General features: G+C 40.7%; 15 non-coding genes across 15 annotated transcripts; 8 read left to right on the plus strand and 7 right to left on the minus strand.

Annotated features, from left to right (window-relative positions):
* Positions 1 to 496: 496 nt before the first annotated feature.
* On the minus strand, positions 497 to 591 carry TRNAI-UAU (transfer RNA isoleucine (anticodon UAU)). The gene is made up of 2 exons: positions 554 to 591; positions 497 to 532 (listed from the first exon to the last, which is right to left on the minus strand). It is a non-coding gene; the product is annotated as a tRNA-Ile (tRNA).
* A 413-nt stretch (positions 592 to 1,004) lies between these two features.
* On the plus strand, positions 1,005 to 1,086 carry TRNAS-GCU (transfer RNA serine (anticodon GCU)). Its single transcript has one exon. It is a non-coding gene; the product is annotated as a tRNA-Ser (tRNA).
* Positions 1,087 to 2,909: 1,823 nt separating this feature from the next.
* On the minus strand, positions 2,910 to 3,004 carry TRNAI-UAU (transfer RNA isoleucine (anticodon UAU)). Its single transcript has 2 exons — positions 2,967 to 3,004; positions 2,910 to 2,945 (listed from the first exon to the last, which is right to left on the minus strand). It is a non-coding gene; the product is annotated as a tRNA-Ile (tRNA).
* Positions 3,005 to 3,417: 413 nt separating this feature from the next.
* Positions 3,418 to 3,499, plus strand: TRNAS-GCU (transfer RNA serine (anticodon GCU)). The gene has a single exon. It is a non-coding gene; the product is annotated as a tRNA-Ser (tRNA).
* Positions 3,500 to 5,321: 1,822 nt separating this feature from the next.
* Positions 5,322 to 5,416, minus strand: TRNAI-UAU (transfer RNA isoleucine (anticodon UAU)). The gene is made up of 2 exons: positions 5,379 to 5,416; positions 5,322 to 5,357 (listed from the first exon to the last, which is right to left on the minus strand). It is a non-coding gene; the product is annotated as a tRNA-Ile (tRNA).
* A 1,083-nt stretch (positions 5,417 to 6,499) lies between these two features.
* On the plus strand, positions 6,500 to 6,571 carry TRNAT-UGU (transfer RNA threonine (anticodon UGU)). Its single transcript has one exon. It is a non-coding gene; the product is annotated as a tRNA-Thr (tRNA).
* Positions 6,572 to 7,733: 1,162 nt separating this feature from the next.
* TRNAI-UAU (transfer RNA isoleucine (anticodon UAU)) lies at positions 7,734 to 7,828 on the minus strand. The gene is made up of 2 exons: positions 7,791 to 7,828; positions 7,734 to 7,769 (listed from the first exon to the last, which is right to left on the minus strand). It is a non-coding gene; the product is annotated as a tRNA-Ile (tRNA).
* A 2,829-nt stretch (positions 7,829 to 10,657) lies between these two features.
* On the plus strand, positions 10,658 to 10,739 carry TRNAS-GCU (transfer RNA serine (anticodon GCU)). The gene has a single exon. It is a non-coding gene; the product is annotated as a tRNA-Ser (tRNA).
* A 1,835-nt stretch (positions 10,740 to 12,574) lies between these two features.
* Positions 12,575 to 12,669, minus strand: TRNAI-UAU (transfer RNA isoleucine (anticodon UAU)). Its single transcript has 2 exons — positions 12,632 to 12,669; positions 12,575 to 12,610 (listed from the first exon to the last, which is right to left on the minus strand). It is a non-coding gene; the product is annotated as a tRNA-Ile (tRNA).
* A 413-nt stretch (positions 12,670 to 13,082) lies between these two features.
* On the plus strand, positions 13,083 to 13,164 carry TRNAS-GCU (transfer RNA serine (anticodon GCU)). The gene has a single exon. It is a non-coding gene; the product is annotated as a tRNA-Ser (tRNA).
* Positions 13,165 to 14,988: 1,824 nt separating this feature from the next.
* On the minus strand, positions 14,989 to 15,083 carry TRNAI-UAU (transfer RNA isoleucine (anticodon UAU)). Its single transcript has 2 exons — positions 15,046 to 15,083; positions 14,989 to 15,024 (listed from the first exon to the last, which is right to left on the minus strand). It is a non-coding gene; the product is annotated as a tRNA-Ile (tRNA).
* A 413-nt stretch (positions 15,084 to 15,496) lies between these two features.
* On the plus strand, positions 15,497 to 15,578 carry TRNAS-GCU (transfer RNA serine (anticodon GCU)). Its single transcript has one exon. It is a non-coding gene; the product is annotated as a tRNA-Ser (tRNA).
* A 589-nt stretch (positions 15,579 to 16,167) lies between these two features.
* Positions 16,168 to 16,239, plus strand: TRNAT-UGU (transfer RNA threonine (anticodon UGU)). The gene has a single exon. It is a non-coding gene; the product is annotated as a tRNA-Thr (tRNA).
* A 1,162-nt stretch (positions 16,240 to 17,401) lies between these two features.
* Positions 17,402 to 17,496, minus strand: TRNAI-UAU (transfer RNA isoleucine (anticodon UAU)). Its single transcript has 2 exons — positions 17,459 to 17,496; positions 17,402 to 17,437 (listed from the first exon to the last, which is right to left on the minus strand). It is a non-coding gene; the product is annotated as a tRNA-Ile (tRNA).
* A 1,084-nt stretch (positions 17,497 to 18,580) lies between these two features.
* On the plus strand, positions 18,581 to 18,652 carry TRNAT-UGU (transfer RNA threonine (anticodon UGU)). Its single transcript has one exon. It is a non-coding gene; the product is annotated as a tRNA-Thr (tRNA).
* The last annotated feature ends 1,491 nt before the right edge of the window (positions 18,653 to 20,143 follow it).

A 20,143-nucleotide genomic window follows, 5' to 3' on the forward strand; every position in this document is an offset into this window, starting at 1 on the left:
AAAAGTGAACTTCGAGCAGTAATTGTTGTTTTTTAAATTGCAAAGAAATTAAAAATGAATGTGGGATTGGAGGCACACTCTGAGCAGAAAAGCACCATAAGCTGCTATGGTGCAACTCAAGATGGTGAATAGAACCTTTAATATGATGATGCTCTTCTTTTGCTAGTTTTTTCGAGTCACCTTTTATTGTAAGTAGCTGATACAGCATTTTTTGCAGCTCTTCAGTTTATGGTTATCATGTGAGAACACTGTTTTCATCATATTTATTATTCTACAAATGTATTTTTAAATGCACTGATGTGGTGTTTGCATGAAATGCAAGATGGCACATCATGGACTGTTTAAACTGAGCATCGCGTAGGAAATGTGATATTTGGCACCCAGAGGAGTAGGACACGTAGATCCTATAAGAAGTAAAGACTCTCTAGCAAGGGCCGTCCATACTCTGAGTTTAAACTTTACTTTTTGTGAAATGGTTTATGAAAAACAACACGGCTGCTCCAGGTGAGGCTCGAACTCACAACCTCGGCATGGCTCAGTGCAAGTACTGCTGTATAAGTACCGCGCGCTAACCGATTGCGCCACTGGAGCTCTCTCTTTTCACATCTCCCCAGGTGAGCCATCTACAGCTGACCAAGTAGATGACAGACACTGCTCCATCATTCACTGTGCAAGATCGACTCACATGCTAGCATGTTATCATGACTATTAAAAATACAGTCCAAACGGAATAGATTCTATAATTGTCCTATAACATATGCTCTGTCTATTCAAAACCCCATAGAATTATATCTTGACAGTTCTGACAAAGTCTAGGGGAATCTTATGAATATTTGTAATTAGCACATAGTAAGAATTTCCCAAAAATGAAATGTAGGTCCCTAATTGGGGGAAGACGTGGAATGTGAGATCTTGCCTCAGCTGTTTTTTTTCTTTTTTAGGTACAGTATATTGACACTTCAGTACCTTTTGTGAAGCAAGGTTTCAGATGGGGTTGTAGGGCAGACGAGGTGGCCGAGTGGTTAAGGCGATGGACTGCTAATCCATTGTGCTCTGCACGCGTGGGTTCGAATCCCACCTTCGTCGGAAAGCCATCAGAGTCTCTTTTGATGGCCAGCATTTCTTGTAGTATAATTACACTCTCTTTCAAGACAGAGCCAGGATCCGCTAGATGGGATCATCTGACTGTTCCATTTTAACAAATATGTCAAATAAAGTGAAGTATTTTGTGCGTAATAGAAATTAGATCTTTCATGGAGTTTCCAGAGGATTGCCTTTCACTCACTCCTGGCTTATTAACCAGTTTGGATAAATAGATTGATAAGAAAGCAGCTCTTACTCCTAAAGTTTAGGCCGTCTCAAATGAATGACTGTTAACATATGTCTGCCCCACAGAGACAGATCACTTCTAATAAGTGGGTTCTCTGTATGTCACTGATTGCAGACATACTAACTAGAGCTATCGGTATGGTCTTGAATGTGAAAACTCTTATTTTCTCATATGAAAATGTAGTTTTTCATACTTCCAAGAAAAGTGCCTTAAGCATGGTCTTCAATGTGTGCGCGCACGTGGACATTCATATGCAACTACGTTTCCATACAGAGTCTCAAAATCATAGATATATTCATACCTCAGTAAGAATACATGTTGCAATTTACATCCTGCGTGCAGACTGGCCTTGTAGCTCAGTGGCAGAGCACTGGTCTTGTAAACCAGGGGTCATGAGTTCAAGCCTCATCAGGGCTTTTTTACATGAGTCTTTCTGTATGTTGTTTTCAAGTCATTCTTCCCTGGAGTCACACCTTGCTTTAGGATTGCTTATTGCCAAGCTTCCCTTTCCTGCTTTCATATTATCAAGAAAATATCATGAAGATCATTGAATTATAAATTATTGCCTCACCCCTTCCGATCGCCTGACGAACGCCTGACAAACGCCATTCTCACCCTGCCGGGCAAAGCCAAATAAGCCATGCATATTTACAGTTCCTTTGAAAGGCAGAGCGAGGACTAGGACCTCTGTTCCGACTGAATCTGAATCCACAGAAAGGATGTTATAAGGCCCTACAAATTTCACCAAGGAGATGTGAAATTCTTCCCCCATAAAATACTTTTTTTCCCAGATACCCCGGCTCTTAGGCAAATGAGGTTACTCCTCAAAACCCCACCCCCACTCACCATAAATATCCTTCTCTCCTGCTGTCCATTCAAATGATACAAGGTATCTTGTACATAGAGAGAAAGGGAGAATAGGAAGACTTGTGCTTCAAAGATTTGGTGACCTTGGATGTGTGGGTTTAATGAAGAAGTGAACCTGGTTTCTGGGAAAGGAGTATCGAGATGAAGATGAGGAAAAGTGAACATGGACCACATTCATAGGTTAGAGAAATACATTTAATAGGTTGAATGGTTTTGAAAAGTGAACTTCGAGCAGTAATTGTTGTTTTTTAAATTGCAAATAAATTAAAAATGAATGTGGGATTGGAGGCACACTCTGAGCAGAAAAGCACCATAAGCTGCTATGGTGCAACTCAAGATGGTGAATAGAACCTTTAATATGATGATGCTCTTCTTTTGCTAGTTTTTTCGAGTCACCTTTTATTGTAAGTAGCTGATACAGCATTTTTTGCAGCTCTTCAGTTTATGGTTATCATGTGAGAACACTGTTTTCATCATATTTATTATTCTACAAATGTATTTTTAAATGCACTGATGTGGTGTTTGCATGAAATGCAAGATGGCACATCATGGAATGTTTAAACTGAGCATCGCGTAGGATATGTGATATTTGGCACCCAGAGGAGTAGGACACGTAGATCCTATAAGAAGTAAAGACTCTCTAGCAAGGGCCGTCCATACTCTGAGTTTAAACTTTACTTTTTGTGAAATGGTTTATGAAAAACAACACGGCTGCTCCAGGTGAGGCTCGAACTCACAACCTCGGCATGGCTCAGTGCAAGTACTGCTGTATAAGTACCGCGCGCTAACCGATTGCGCCACTGGAGCTCTCTCTTTTCACATCTCCCCAGGTAAGCCATCTACAGCTGACCAAGTAGATGACAGACACTGCTCCATCATTCACTGTGCAAGATCGACTCACATGCTAGCATGTTATCATGACTATTAAAAATACAGTCCAAACGGAATAGATTCTATAATTGTCCTATAACATATGCTCTGTCTATTCAAAACCCCATAGAATTATATCTTGACAGTTCTGACAAAGTCTAGGGGAATCTTATGAATATTTGTAATTAGCACATAGTAAGAATTTCCCAAAAATGAAATGTAGGTCCCTAATTGGGGGAAGACGTGGAATGTGAGATCTTGCCTCAGCTGTTTTTTTTCTTTTTTAGGTACAGTATATTGACACTTCAGTACCTTTTGTGAAGCAAGGTTTCAGATGGGGCTGTAGGGCAGACGAGGTGGCCGAGTGGTTAAGGCGATGGACTGCTAATCCATTGTGCTCTGCACGCGTGGGTTCGAATCCCACCTTCGTCGGAAAGCCATCAGAGTCTCTTTTGATGGCCAGCATTTCTTGTAGTATAATTACACTCTCTTTCAAGACAGAGCCAGGATCCGCTAGATGGGATCATCTGACTGTTCCATTTTAACAAATATGTCAAATAAAGTGAAGTATTTTGTGCGTAATAGAAATTAGATCTTTCATGGAGTTTCCAGAGGATTGCCTTTCACTCACTCCTGGCTTATTAACCAGTTTGGATAAATAGATTGATAAGAAAGCAGCTCTTACTCCTAAAGTTTAGGCCGTCTCAAATGAATGACTGTTAACATATGTCTGCCCCACAGAGACAGATCACTTCTAATAAGTGGGTTCTCTATATGTCACTGATTGCATACATACTAACTAGAGCTATCGGTATGGTCTTGAATGTGAAAACTCTTATTTTCTCATATGAAAATGTAGTTTTTCATACTTCCAAGAAAAGTGCCTTAAGCATGGTCTTCAATGTGTGCGCGCACGTGGACATTCATATGCAACTACGTTTCCATACAGAGTCTCAAAATCATAGATATATTCATACCTCAGTAAGAATACATGTTGCAATTTACACCCTTTGTGCAGACTGGCCTTGTAGCTCTGTGGCAGAGCACTGGTCTTGTAAACCAGGGGTCATGAGTTCAAGCCTCATCAGGGCCTTTTTACATGAGTCTTTCTGTATGTTGTTTTCAAGTCATTCTTCCCTGGAGTCACACCTTGCTTTAGGATTGCTTATTGCCAAGCTTCCCTTTCCTGCTTTCATATTATCAAGAAAATATCATGAAGATCATTGAATTATAAATTATTGCCTCACCCCTTCCGATCGCCTGACGAACGCCTGACAAACGCCATTCTCACCCTGCCGGGCAAAGCCAAATAAGCCATGCATATTTACAGTTCCTTTGAAAGGCAGAGCGAGGACTAGGACCTCTGTTCCGACTGAATCTGAATCCACAGAAAGGATGTTATAAGGCCCTACAAATTTCACCAAGGAGATGTGAAATTCTTCCCCATAAAATACTTTTTTTCCCAGATACCCCGGCTCTTAGGCAAATGAGGTTACTCCTCAAAACCCCACCCCCACTCACCATAAATATCCTTCTCTCCTGCTGTCCATTCAAATGATACAAGGTATCTTGTACATAGAGAGAAAGGGAGAATAGGCAGACTTGTGCTTCAAAGATTTGGTGACCTTGGATGGGTGGGTTTAATGAAGAAGTCAACCTGGTTTCTGGGAAAGGAGTATCGAGATGAAGATGAGGAAAAGTGAACATGGACCACATTCATAGGTTAGAGAAATACATTTAATAGGTTGAATGGTTTTGAAAAGTGAACTTCGAGCAGTAATTGTTGTTTTTTAAATTGCAAATAAATTAAAAATGAATGTGGGATTGGAGGCACACTCTGAGCAGAAACGCACCATAAGCTGCTATGGTGCAACTCAAGATGGTGAATAGAACCTTTAATATGATGATGCTCTTCTTTTGCTAGTTTTTTCGAGTCACCTTTTATTGTAAGTAGCTGATACAGCATTTTTTGCAGCTCTTCAGTTTATGGTTATCATGTGAGAACACTGTTTTCATCATATTTATTATTCTACAAATGTATTTTTAAATGCACTGATGTGGTGTTTGCATGAAATGCAAGATGGCACATCATGGAATGTTTAAACTGAGCATCGCGTAGGATATGTGATATTTGGCACCCAGAGGAGTAGGACACGTAGATCCTATAAGAAGTAAAGACTCTCTAGCAAGGGCCGTCCATACTCTGAGTTTAAACTTTACTTTTTGTGAAATGGTTTATGAAAAACAACACGGCTGCTCCAGGTGAGGCTCGAACTCACAACCTCGGCATGGCTCAGTGCAAGTACTGCTGTATAAGTACCGCGCGCTAACCGATTGCGCCACTGGAGCTCTCTCTTTTCACATCTCCCCAGGTGAGCCATCTACAGCTGACCAAGTAGATGACAGACACTGCTCCATCATTCACTGTGCAAGATCGACTCACATGCTAGCATGTTATCATGACTATTAAAAATACAGTCCAAACGGAATAGATTCTATAATTGTCCTATAACATATGCTCTGTCTATTCAAAACCCCATAGAATTATATCTTGACAGTTCTGACAAAGTCTAGGGGAATCTTATGAATATTTGTAATTAGCACATAGTAAGAATTTCCCAAAAATGAAATGTTGGTCCCTAATTGGGGGAAGACGTGGAATGTGAGATCTTGCCTCAGCTGTTTTTTTTCTTTTTTAGGTACAGTATATTGACACTTCAGTACCTTTTGTGAAGCAAGGTTTCAGATGGGGCTGTAGGGCAGACGAGGTGGCTGAGTGGTTAAGGCGATGGACTGCTAATCCATTGTGCTCTGCACGCGTGGGTTCGAATCCCACCTTCGTCGGAAAGCCATCAGAGTCTCTTTTGATGGCCAGCATTTCTTGTAGTATAATTACACTCTCTTTCAAGACAGAGCCAGGATCCGCTAGATGGGATCATCTGACTGTTCCATTTTAACAAATATGTCAAATAAAGTGAAGTATTTTGTGCGTAATAGAAATTAGATCTTTCATGGAGTTTCCAGAGGATTGCCTTTCACTCACTCCTGGCTTATTAACCAGTTTGGATAAATAGATTGATAAGAAAGCAGCTCTTACTCCTAAAGTTTAGGCCGTCTCAAATGAATGACTGTTAACATATGTCTGCCCCACAGAGACAGATCACTTCTAATAAGTGGGTTCTCTATATGTCACTGATTGCAGACATACTAACTAGAGCTATCGGTATGGTCTTGAATGTGAAAACTCTTATTTTCTCATATGAAAATGTAGTTTTTCATACTTCCAAGAAAAGTGCTTAAGCATGGTCTTCAATGTGTGCGCGCACGTGGACATTCATATGCAACTACGTTTCCATCCAGAGTCTCAAAATCATAGATATATTCATACCTCAGTAAGAATACATGTTGCAATTTACATCCTGCGTGCAGACTGGCCTTGTAGCTCAGTGGCAGAGCACTGGTCTTGTAAACCAGGGGTCATGAGTTCAAGCCTCATCAGGGCCTTTTTACATGAGTCTTTCTGTATGTTGTTTTCAAGTCATTCTTCCCTGGAGTCACACCTTGCTTTAGGATTGCTTATTGCCAAGCTTCCCTTTCCTGCTTTCATATTATCAAGAAAATATCATGAAGATCATTGAATTATAAATGATTGCCTCACCCCTTCCAATCGCCTGACGAACGCCAGACCAACGCCATTCTCACCCTGCCGGGCAAAGCCAAATAAGCCATGCATATTTACAGTTCCTTTGAAAGGCAGAGCGAGGACTAGGACCTCTGTTCCGACTGAATCTGAATCCACAGAAAGGATGTTATAAGGCCCTACAAATTTCACCAAGGAGATGTGAAATTCTTCCCCCATAAAATACTTTTTTTCCCAGATACCCCGGCTCTTAGGCAAATGAGGTTACTCCTCAAAACCCCACCCCCACTCACCATAAATATCCTTCTCTCCTGCTGTCCATTCAAATGATACAAGGTATCTTGTACATAGAGAGAAAGGGAGAATAGGAAGACTTGTGCTTCAAAGATTTGGTGACCTTGGATGGGTGGGTTTAATGAAGAAGTGAACCTGGTTTCTGGGAAAGGAGTATCGAGATGAAGATGAGGAAAAGTGAACATGGACCACATTCATAGGTTAGAGAAATACATTTAATAGGTTGAATGGTTTTGAAAAGTGAACTTCGAGCAGTAATTGTTGTTTTTTAAATTGCAAATAAATTAAAAATGAATGTGGGATTGGAGGCACACTCTGAGCAGAAAAGCACCATAAGCTGCTATGGTGCAACTCAAGATGGTGAATAGAACCTTTAATATGATGATGCTCTTCTTTTGCTAGTTTTTTCGAGTCACCTTTTATTGTAAGTAGCTGATACAGCATTTTTTGCAGCTCTTCAGTTTATGGTTATCATGTGAGAACACTGTTTTCATCATATTTATTATTCTACAAATGTATTTTTAAATGCACTGATGTGGTGTTTGCATGAAATGCAAGATGGCACATCATGGAATGTTTAAACTGAGCATCGCGTAGGATATGTGATATTTGGCACCCAGAGGAGTAGGACACGTAGATCCTATAAGAAGTAAAGACTCTCTAGCAAGGGCCGTCCATACTCTGAGTTTAAACTTTACTTTTTGTGAAATGGTTTATGAAAAACAACACGGCTGCTCCAGGTGAGGCTCGAACTCACAACCTCGGCATGGCTCAGTGCAAGTACTGCTGTATAAGTACCGCGCGCTAACCGATTGCGCCACTGGAGCTCTCTCTTTTCACATCTCCCCAGGTGAGCCATCTACAGCTGACCAAGTAGATGACAGACACTGCTCCATCATTCACTGTGCAAGATCGACTCACATGCTAGCATGTTATCATGACTATTAAAAATACAGTCCAAACGGAATAGATTCTATAATTGTCCTATAACATATGCTCTGTCTATTCAAAACCCCATAGAATTATATCTTGACAGTTCTGACAAAGTCTAGGGGAATCTTATGAATATTTGTAATTAGCACATAGTAAGAATTTCCCAAAAATGAAATGTAGGTCCCTAATTGGGGGAAGACGTGGAATGTGAGATCTTGCCTCAGCAGTTTTTTTTCTTTTTTAGGTACAGTATATTGACACTTCAGTACCTTTTGTGAAGCAAGGTTTCAGATGGGGCTGTAGGGCAGACGAGGTGGCTGAGTGGTTAAGGCAATGGACTGCTAATCCATTGTGCTCTGCATGCGTGGGTTCGAATCCCACCTTCGTCGGAAAGCCATCAGAGTCTCTTTTGATGGCCAGCATTTCTTGTAGTATAGTTACACTCTCTTTCAAGACAGAGCCAGGATCCGCTAGATGGGATCATCTGACTGTTCCATTTTAACAAATATGTCAAATAAAGTGAAGTATTTTGTGCGTAATAGAAATTAGATCTTTCATGGAGTTTCCAGAGGATTGCCTTTCACTCACTCCTGGCTTATTAACCAGTTTGGATAAATAGATTGATAAGAAAGCAGCTCTTACTCCTAAAGTTTAGGCCGTCTCAAATGAATGACTGTTAACATATGTCTGCCCCACAGAGACAGATCACTTCTAATAAGTGGGTTCTCTATATGTCACTGATTGCAGACATACTAACTAGAGCTATCAGTATGGTCTTGAATGTGAAAACTCTTATTTTCTCATATGAAAATGTAGTTTTTCATACTTCCAAGAAAAGTGCCTTAAGCATGGTCTTCAATGTGTGCGCGCACGTGGACATTCATATGCAACTACGTTTCCATACAGAGTCTCAAAATCATAGATATATTCATACCTCAGTAAGAATACATGTTGCAATTTACATCCTGCGTGCAGACTGGCCTTGTAGCTCAGTGGCAGAGCACTGGTCTTGTAAACCAGGGGTCATGAGTTCAAGCCTCATCATGTCCTTTTTACATGAGTCTTTCTGTATGTTGTTTTCAAGTCATTCTTCCCTGGAGTCACACCTTGCTTTAGGATTGCTTATTGCCAAGCTTCCCTTTCCTGCTTTCATATTATCAAGAAAATATCATGAAGATCATTGAATTATAAATTATTGCCTCACCCCTTCCGATCACCTGACAAACGCCATTCTCACCCTGCCGGGCAAGCCCTGCCGGGCAAAGCCAAATAAGCCATGCATATTTACAGTTCCTTTGAAAGGCAGAGCGAGGACTAGGACCTCTGTTCCGACTGAATCTGCATCCACAGAAAGGATGTTATAAGGCCCTTCAAATTTCACCAAGGAGATGTGAAATTCTTCCCCCATAAAATACTTTTTTTCCCAGATACCCCGGCTCTTAGGCAAATGAGGTTACTCCTCAAAACCCCACCCCCACTCACCATAAATATCCTTCTCTCCTACTGTCCATTCAAATGATACAAGGTATCTTGTACATAGAGAGAAAGGGAGAATAGGCAGACTTGTGCTGCAAAGATTTGGTGACCTTGGATGGGTGGGTTGAATGAAGAAGTGAACCTGGTTTCTGGGAAAGGAGTATCGAGATGAAGATGAGGAAAAGTGAACATGGACCACATTCATAGGTTAGAGAAATACATTTAATAGGTTGAATGGTTTTGAAAAGTGAACTTCGAGCAGTAATTGTTGTTTTTTAAATTGCAAATAAATTAAAAATGAATGTGGGATTGGAGGCACACTCTGAGCAGAAAAGCACCATAAGCTGCTATGGTGCAAATCAAGATGGTGAATAGAACCTTTAATATGATGATGCTCTTCTTTTGCTAGTTTTTTCGAGTCACCTTTTATTGTAAGTAGCTGATACAGCATTTTTTGCAGCTCTTCAGTTTATGGTTATCATGTGAGAACACTGTTTTCATCATATTTATTATTCTACAAATGTATTTTTAAATGCACTGATGTGGTGTTTGCATGAAATGCAAGATGGCACATCATGGAATGTTTAAACTGAGCATCGCGTAGGATATGTGATATTTGGCACCCAGAGGAGTAGGACACGTAGATCCTATAAGAAGTAAAGACTCTCTAGCAAGGGCCGTCCATACTCTGAGTTTAAACTTTACTTTTTGTGAAATGGTTTATGAAAAACAACACGGCTGCTCCAGGTGAGGCTCAAACTCACAACCTCGGCATGGCTCAGTGCGAGTACTGCTGTATAAGTACCGCGTGCTAACCGATTGCGCCACTGGAGCTCTCTCTTTTCACATCTCCCCAGGTGAGCCATCTACAGCTGACCAAGTAGATGACAGACACTGCTCCATCATTCACTGTGCAAGATCGACTCACATGCTAGCATGTTATCATGACTATTAAAAATACAGTCCAAACGGAATAGATTCTATAATTGTCCTATAACATATGCTCTGTCTATTCAAAACCCCATAGAATTATATCTTGACAGTTCTGACAAAGTCTAGGGGAATCTTATGAATATTTGTAATTAGCACATAGTAAGAATTTCCCAAAAATGAAATGTAGGTCCCTAATTGGGGGAAGACGTGGAATGTGAGATCTTGCCTCAGCTGTTTTTTTTCTTTTTTAGGTACAGTATATTGACACTTCAGTACCTTTTGTGAAGCAAGGTTTCAGATGGGGCTGTAGGGCAGACGAGGTGGCCGAGTGGTTAAGGCGATGGACTGCTAATCCATTGTGCTCTGCACGCGTGGGTTCGAATCCCACCTTCGTCGGAAAGCCATCAGAGTCTCTTTTGATGGCCAGCATTTCTTGTAGTATAATTACACTCTCTTTCAAGACAGAGCCAGGATCCGCTAGATGGGATCATCTGACTGTTCCATTTTAACAAATATATCAAATAAAGTGAAGTATTTTGTGCGTAATAGAAATTAGATCTTTCATGGAGTTTCCAGAGGATTGCCTTTCACTCACTCCTGGCTTATTAACCAGTTTGGATAAATAGATTGATAAGAAAGCAGCTCTTACTCCTAAAGTCTAGGCCGTCTCAAATGAATGACTGTTAACATATGTCTGCCCCACAGAGACAGATCACTTCTAATAAGTGGGTTCTCTATATGTCACTGATTGCAGACATACTAACTAGAGCTATCGGTATGGTCTTGAATGTGAAAACTCTTATTTTCTCATATGAAAATGTAGTTTTTCATACTTCCAAGAAAAGTGCCTTAAGCATGGTCTTCAATGTGTGCGCGCACGTGGACATTCATATGCAACTACGTTTCCATACAGAGTCTCAAAATCATAGATATATTCATACCTCAGTAAGAATACATGTTGCAATTTACATCCTGCGTGCAGACTGGCCTTGTAGCTCAGTGGCAGAGCACTGGTCTTGTAAACCAGGGGTCATGAGTTCAAGCTTCCTCAGGGCCTTTTTACATGAGTCTTTCTGTATGTTGTTTTCAAGTCATTCTTCCCTGGAGTCACACCTTGCTTTAGGATTGCTTATTGCCAAGCTTCCCTTTCCTGCTTTCATATTATCAAGAAAATATCATGAAGATCATTGAATTATAAATTATTGCCTCACCCCTTCCGATCGCCTGATGAACGCCTGACAAACGCCATTCTCACCCTGCCGGGCAAGCCCTGCCGGGCAAAGCCAAATAAGCCATGCATATTTACAGTTCCTTTGAAAGGCAGAGCGAGGACTAGGACCTCTGTTCCGACTGAATCTGCATCCACAGAAAGGATGTTATAAGGCCCTACAAATTTCACCAAGGAGATGTGAAATTCTTCCCCCATAAAATACTTTTTTCCCCAGATACCCCGGCTCTTAGGCAAATGAGGTTACTCCTCAAAACCCCACCCCCACTCACCATAAATATCCTTCTCTCCTGCTTTCCATTCAAATGATACAAGGTATCTTGTACATAGAGAGAAAGGGAGAATAGGCAGACTTGCTTCAAAGATTTGGTGACCTTGGATGGGTGGGTTGAATGAAGAAGTGAACCTGGTTTCTGGGAAAGGAGTATCGAGATGAAGATGAGGAAAAGTGAACATGGACCACATTCATAGGTTAGAGAAATACATTTAATAGGTTGAATGGTTTTGAAAAGTGAACTTCGAGCAGTAATTGTTGTTTTTTAAATTGCAAAGAAATTAAAAATGAATGTGGGATTGGAGGCACACTCTGAGCAGAAAAGCACCATAAGCTGCTATGGTGCAACTCAAGATGGTGAATAGAACCTTTAATATGATGATGCTCTTCTTTTGCTAGTTTTTTCGAGTCACCTTTTATTGTAAGTAGCTGATACAGCATTTTTTGCAGCTCTTCAGTTTATGGTTATCATGTGAGAACACTGTTTTCATCATATTTATTATTCTACAAATGTATTTTTAAATGCACTGATGTGGTGTTTGCATGAAATGCAAGATGGCACATCATGGACTGTTTAAACTGAGCATCGCGTAGGATATGTGATATTTGGCACCCAGAGGAGTAGGACACGTAGATCCTATAAGAAGTAAAGACTCTCTAGCAAGGGCCGTCCATACTCTGAGTTTAAACTTTACTTTTTGTGAAATGGTTTATGAAAAACAACACGGCTGCTCCAGGTGAGGCTCGAACTCACAACCTCGGCATGGCTCAGTGCAAGTACTGCTGTATAAGTACCGCGCGCTAACCGATTGCGCCACTGGAGCTCTCTCTTTTCACATCTCCCCAGGTGAGCCATCTACAGCTGACCAAGTAGATGACAGACACTGCTCCATCATTCACTGTGCAAGATCGACTCACATGCTAGCATGTTATCATGACTATTAAAAATACAGTCCAAACGGAATAGATTCTATAATTGTCCTATAACATATGCTCTGTCTATTCAAAACCCCATAGAATTATATCTTGACAGTTCTGACAAAGTCTAGGGGAATCTTATGAATATTTGTAATTAGCACATAGTAAGAATTTCCCAAAAATGAAATGTAGGTCCCTAATTGGGGGAAGACGTGGAATGTGAGATCTTGCCTCAGCTGTTTTTTTTCTTTTTTAGGTACAGTATATTGACACTTCAGTACCTTTTGTGAAGCAAGGTTTCAGATGGGGCTGTAGGGCAGACGAGGTGGCCGAGTGGTTAAGGCGATGGACTGCTAATCCATTGTGCTCTGCACGCGTGGGTTCGAATCCCACCTTCGTCGGAAAGCCATCAGAGTCTCTTTTGATGGCCAGCATTTCTTGTAGTATAATTACACTCTCTTTCAAGACAGAGCCAGGATCCGCTAGATGGGATCATCTGACTGTTCCATTTTAACAAATATGTCAAATAAAGTGAAGTATTTTGTGCGTAATAGAAATTAGATCTTTCATGGAGTTTCCAGAGGATTGCCTTTCACTCACTCCTGGCTTATTAACCAGTTTGGATAAATAGATTGATAAGAAAGCAGCTCTTACTCCTAAAGTTTAGGCCGTCTCAAATGAATGACTGTTAACATATGTCTGCCCCACAGAGACAGATCACTTCTAATAAGTGGGTTCTCTATATGTCACTGATTGCAGACATACTAACTAGAGCTATCGGTATGGTCTTGAATGTGAAAACTCTTATTTTCTCATATGAAAATGTAGTTTTTCATACTTCCAAGAAAAGTGCCTTAAGCATGGTCTTCAATGTGTGCGCGCACGTGGACATTCATATGCAACTACGTTTCCATACAGAGTCTCAAAATCATAGATATATTCATACCTCAGTAAGAATACATGTTGCAATTTACATCCTGCGTGCAGACTGGCCTTGTAGCTCAGTGGCAGAGCACTGGTCTTGTAAACCAGGGGTCATGAGTTCAAGCCTCATCAGGGCTTTTTTACATGAGTCTTTCTGTATGTTGTTTTCAAGTCATTCTTCCCTGGAGTCACACCTTGCTTTAGGATTGCTTATTGCCAAGCTTCCCTTTCCTGCTTTCATATTATCAAGAAAATATCATGAAGATCATTGAATTATAAATTATTGCCTCACCCCTTCCGATCGCCTGACGAACGCCTGACAAACGCCATTCTCACCCTGCCGGGCAAAGCCAAATAAGCCATGCATATTTACAGTTCCTTTGAAAGGCAGAGCGAGGACTAGGACCTCTGTTCCGACTGAATCTGAATCCACAGAAAGGATGTTATAAGGCCCTACAAATTTCACCAAAGGAGATGTGAAATTCTTCCCCCATAAAATACTTTTTTTCCCAGATACCCCGGCTCTTAGGCAAATGAGGTTACTCCTCAAAACCCCACCCCCACTCACCATAAATATCCTTCTCTCCTGCTGTCCATTCAAATGATACAAGGTATCTTGTACATAGAGAGAAAGGGAGAATAGGAAGACTTGTGCTTCAAAGATTTGGTGACCTTGGATGTGTGGGTTTAATGAAGAAGTGAACCTGGTTTCTGGGAAAGGAGTATCGAGATGAAGATGAGGAAAAGTGAACATGGACCACATTCATAGGTTAGAGAAATACATTTAATAGGTTGAATGGTTTTGAAAAGTGAACTTCGAGCAGTAATTGTTGTTTTTTAAATTGCAAATAAATTAAAAATGAATGTGGGATTGGAGGCACACTCTGAGCAGAAAAGCACCATAAGCTGCTATGGTGCAACTCAAGATGGTGAATAGAACCTTTAATATGATGATGCTCTTCTTTTGCTAGTTTTTTCGAGTCACCTTTTATTGTAAGTAGCTGATACAGCATTTTTTGCAGCTCTTCAGTTTATGGTTATCATGTGAGAACACTGTTTTCATCATATTTATTATTCTACAAATGTATTTTTAAATGCACTGATGTGGTGTTTGCATGAAATGCAAGATGGCACATCATGGAATGTTTAAACTGAGCATCGCGTAGGATATGTGATATTTGGCACCCAGAGGAGTAGGACACGTAGATCCTATAAGAAGTAAAGACTCTCTAGCAAGGGCCGTCCATACTCTGAGTTTAAACTTTACTTTTTATGAAATGGTTTATGAAAAACAACACGGCTGCTCCAGGTGAGGCTCGAACTCACAACCTCGGCATGGCTCAGTGCAAGTACTGCTGTATAAGTACCGCGCGCTAACCGATTGCGCCACTGGAGCTCTCTCTTTTCACATCTCCCCAGGTAAGCCATCTACAGCTGACCAAGTAGATGACAGACACTGCTCCATCATTCACTGTGCAAGATCGACTCACATGCTAGCATGTTATCATGACTATTAAAAATACAGTCCAAACGGAATAGATTCTATAATTGTCCTATAACATATGCTCTGTCTATTCAAAACCCCATAGAATTATATCTTGACAGTTCTGACAAAGTCTAGGGGAATCTTATGAATATTTGTAATTAGCACATAGTAAGAATTTCCCAAAAATGAAATGTAGGTCCCTAATTGGGGGAAGACGTGGAATGTGAGATCTTGCCTCAGCTGTTTTTTTTCTTTTTTAGGTACAGTATATTGACACTTCAGTACCTTTTGTGAAGCAAGGTTTCAGATGGGGCTGTAGGGCAGACGAGGTGGCCGAGTGGTTAAGGCGATGGACTGCTAATCCATTGTGCTCTGCACGCGTGGGTTCGAATCCCACCTTCGTCGGAAAGCCATCAGAGTCTCTTTTGATGGCCAGCATTTCTTGTAGTATAATTACACTCTCTTTCAAGACAGAGCCAGGATCCGCTAGATGGGATCATCTGACTGTTCCATTTTAACAAATATGTCAAATAAAGTGAAGTATTTTGTGCGTAATAGAAATTAGATCTTTCATGGAGTTTCCAGAGGATTGCCTTTCACTCACTCCTGGCTTATTAACCAGTTTGGATAAATAGATTGATAAGAAAGCAGCTCTTACTCCTAAAGTTTAGGCCGTCTCAAATGAATGACTGTTAACATATGTCTGCCCCACAGAGACAGATCACTTCTAATAAGTGGGTTCTCTATATGTCACTGATTGCATACATACTAACTAGAGCTATCGGTATGGTCTTGAATGTGAAAACTCTTATTTTCTCATATGAAAATGTAGTTTTTCATACTTCCAAGAAAAGTGCCTTAAGCATGGTCTTCAATGTGTGCGCGCACGTGGACATTCATATGCAACTACGTTTCCATACAGAGTCTCAAAATCATAGATATATTCATACCTCAGTAAGAATACATGTTGCAATTTACATCCTGCATGCAGACTGGCCTTGTAGCTCAGTGGCAGAGCACTGGTCTTGTAAACCAGGGGTCATGAGTTCAAGCCTCATCAGGGCCTTTTTACATGAGTCTTTCTGTATGTTGTTTTCAAGTCATTCTTCCCTGGAGTCACACCTTGCTTTAGGATTGCTTATTGCCAAGCTTCCCTTTCCTGCTTTCATATTATCAAGAAAATATCATGAAGATCATTGAATTATAAATTATTGCCTCACCCCTTCCGATCGCCTGACGAACGCCTGACAAACGCCATTCTCACCCTGCCGGGCAAAGCCAAATAAGCCATGCATATTTACAGTTCCTTTGAAAGGCAGAGCGAGGACTAGGACCTCTGTTCCGACTGAATCTGAATCCACAGAAAGGATGTTATAAGGCCCTACAAATTTCACCAAGGAGATGTGAAATTCTTCCCCCATAAAATACTTTTTTTCCCAGATACCCCGGCTCTTAGGCAAATGAGGTTACTCCTCAAAACCCCACCCCCACTCACCATAAATATCCTTCTCTCCTGCTGTCCATTCAAATGATACAAGGTATCTTGTACATAGAGAGAAAGGGAGAATAGGCAGACTTGTGCTTCAAAGATTTGGTGACCTTGGATGGGTGGGTTTAATGAAGAAGTGAACCTGGTTTCTGGGAAAGGAGTATCGAGATGAAGATGAGGAAAAGTGAACATGGACCACATTCATAGGTTAGAGAAATACATTTAATAGGTTGAATGGTTTTGAAAAGTGAACTTCGAGCAGTAATTGTTGTTTTTTAAATTGCAAATAAATTAAAAATGAATGTGGGATTGGAGGCACACTCTGAGCAGAAACGCACCATAAGCTGCTATGGTGCAACTCAAGATGGTGAATAGAACCTTTAATATGATGATGCTCTTCTTTTGCTAGTTTTTTCGAGTCACCTTTTATTGTAAGTAGCTGATACAGCATTTTTTGCAGCTCTTCAGTTTATGGTTATCATGTGAGAACACTGTTTTCATCATATTTATTATTCTACAAATGTATTTTTAAATGCACTGATGTGGTGTTTGCATGAAATGCAAGATGGCACATCATGGAATGTTTAAACTGAGCATCGCGTAGGATATGTGATATTTGGCACCCAGAGGAGTAGGACACGTAGATCCTATAAGAAGTAAAGACTCTCTAGCAAGGGCCGTCCATACTCTGAGTTTAAACTTTACTTTTTGTGAAATGGTTTATGAAAAACAACACGGCTGCTCCAGGTGAGGCTCGAACTCACAACCTCGGCATGGCTCAGTGCAAGTACTGCTGTATAAGTACCGCGCGCTAACCGATTGCGCCACTGGAGCTCTCTCTTTTCACATCTCCCCAGGTGAGCCATCTACAGCTGACCAAGTAGATGACAGACACTGCTCCATCATTCACTGTGCAAGATCGACTCACATGCTAGCATGTTATCATGACTATTAAAAATACAGTCCAAACGGAATAGATTCTATAATTGTCCTATAACATATGCTCTGTCTATTCAAAACCCCATAGAATTATATCTTGACAGTTCTGACAAAGTCTAGGGGAATCTTATGAATATTTGTAATTAGCACATAGTAAGAATTTCCCAAAAATGAAATGTTGGTCCCTAATTGGGGGAAGACGTGGAATGTGAGATCTTGCCTCAGCTGTTTTTTTTCTTTTTTAGGTACAGTATATTGACACTTCAGTACCTTTTGTGAAGCAAGGTTTCAGATGGGGCTGTAGGGCAGACGAGGTGGCTGAGTGGTTAAGGCGATGGACTGCTAATCCATTGTGCTCTGCACGCGTGGGTTCGAATCCCACCTTCGTCGGAAAGCCATCAGAGTCTCTTTTGATGGCCAGCATTTCTTGTAGAATAATTACACTCTCTTTCAAGACAGAGCCAGGATCCGCTAGATGGGATCATCTGACTGTTCCATTTTAACAAATATGTCAAATAAAGTGAAGTATTTTGTGCGTAATAGAAATTAGATCTTTCATGGAGTTTCCAGAGGATTGCCTTTCACTCACTCCTGGCTTATTAACCAGTTTGGATAAATAGATTGATAAGAAAGCAGCTCTTACTCCTAAAGTTTAGGCCGTCTCAAATGAATGACTGTTAACATATGTCTGCCCCACAGAGACAGATCACTTCTAATAAGTGGGTTCTCTATATGTCACTGATTGCAGACATACTAACTAGAGCTATCGGTATGGTCTTGAATGTGAAAACTCTTATTTTCTCATATGAAAATGTAGTTTTTCATACTTCCAAGAAAAGTGCCTTAAGCATGGTCTTCAATGTGTGCGCGCACGTGGACATTCATATGCAACTACGTTTCCATCCAGAGTCTCAAAATCATAGATATATTCATACCTCAGTAAGAATACATGTTGCAATTTACATCCTGCGTGCAGACTGGCCTTGTAGCTCAGTGGCAGAGCACTGGTCTTGTAAACCAGGGGTCATGAGTTCAAGCCTCATCAGGGCCTTTTTACATGAGTCTTTCTGTATGTTGTTTTCAAGTCATTCTTCCCTGGAGTCACACCTTGCTTTAGGATTGCTTATTGCCAAGCTTCCCTTTCCTGCTTTCATATTATCAAGAAAATATCATGAAGATCATTGAATTATAAATTATTGCCTCACCCCTTCCGATCGCCTGACGAACGCCAGACCAACGCCATTCTCACCCTGCCGGGCAAAGCCAAATAAGCCATGCATATTTACAGTTCCTTTGAAAGGCAGAGCGAGGACTAGGACCTCTGTTCCGACTGAATCTGAATCCACAGAAAGGATGTTATAAGGCCCTACAAATTTCACCAAGGAGATGTGAAATTCTTCCCCCATAAAATACTTTTTTTCCCAGATACCCCGGCTCTTAGGCAAATGAGGTTACTCCTCAAAACCCCACCCCCACTCACCATAAATATCCTTCTCTCCTGCTGTCCATTCAAATGATACAAGGTATCTTGTACATAGAGAGAAAGGGAGAATAGGAAGACTTGTGCTTCAAAGATTTGGTGACCTTGGATGGGTGGGTTTAATGAAGAAGTGAACCTGGTTTCTGGGAAAGGAGTATCGAGATGAAGATGAGGAAAAGTGAACATGGACCACATTCATAGGTTAGAGAAATACATTTAATAGGTTGAATGGTTTTGAAAAGTGAACTTCGAGCAGTAATTGTTGTTTTTTAAATTGCAAATAAATTAAAAATGAATGTGGGATTGGAGGCACACTCTGAGCAGAAAAGCACCATAAGCTGCTATGGTGCAACTCAAGATGGTGAATAGAACCTTTAATATGATGATGCTCTTCTTTTGCTAGTTTTTTCGAGTCACCTTTTATTGTAAGTAGCTGATACAGCATTTTTTGCAGCTCTTCAGTTTATGGTTATCATGTGAGAACACTGTTTTCATCAAATTTATTATTCTACAAATGTATTTTTAAATGCATTGATGTGGTGTTTGCATGAAATGCAAGATGGCACATCATGGAATGTTTAAACTGAGCATCGCGTAGGATATGTGATATTTGGCACCCAGAGGAGTAGGACACGTAGATCCTATAAGAAGTAAAGACTCTCTAGCAAGGGCCGTCCATACTCTGAGTTTAAACTTTACTTTTTGTGAAATGGTTTATGAAAAACAACACGGCTGCTCCAGGTGAGGCTCGAACTCACAACCTCCGCATGGCTCAGTGCAAGTACTGCTGTATAAGTACCGCGCGCTAACCGATTGCGCCACTGGAGCTCTCTCTTTTCACATCTCCCCAGGTGAGCCATCTACAGCTGACCAAGTAGATGACAGACACTGCTCCATCATTCACTGTGCAAGATCGACTCACATGCTAGCATGTTATCATGACTATTAAAAATACAGTCCAAACGGAATAGATTCTATAATTGTCCTATAACATATGCTCTGTCTATTCAAAACCCCATAGAATTATATCTTGACAGTTCTGACAAAGTCTAGGGGAATCTT

The sequence above is a fragment of the Triturus cristatus genome, chromosome 12 (assembly GCF_964204655.1).
Source record: "Triturus cristatus chromosome 12, aTriCri1.1, whole genome shotgun sequence".
NCBI lineage: Eukaryota > Metazoa > Chordata > Amphibia > Caudata > Salamandridae > Triturus > Triturus cristatus.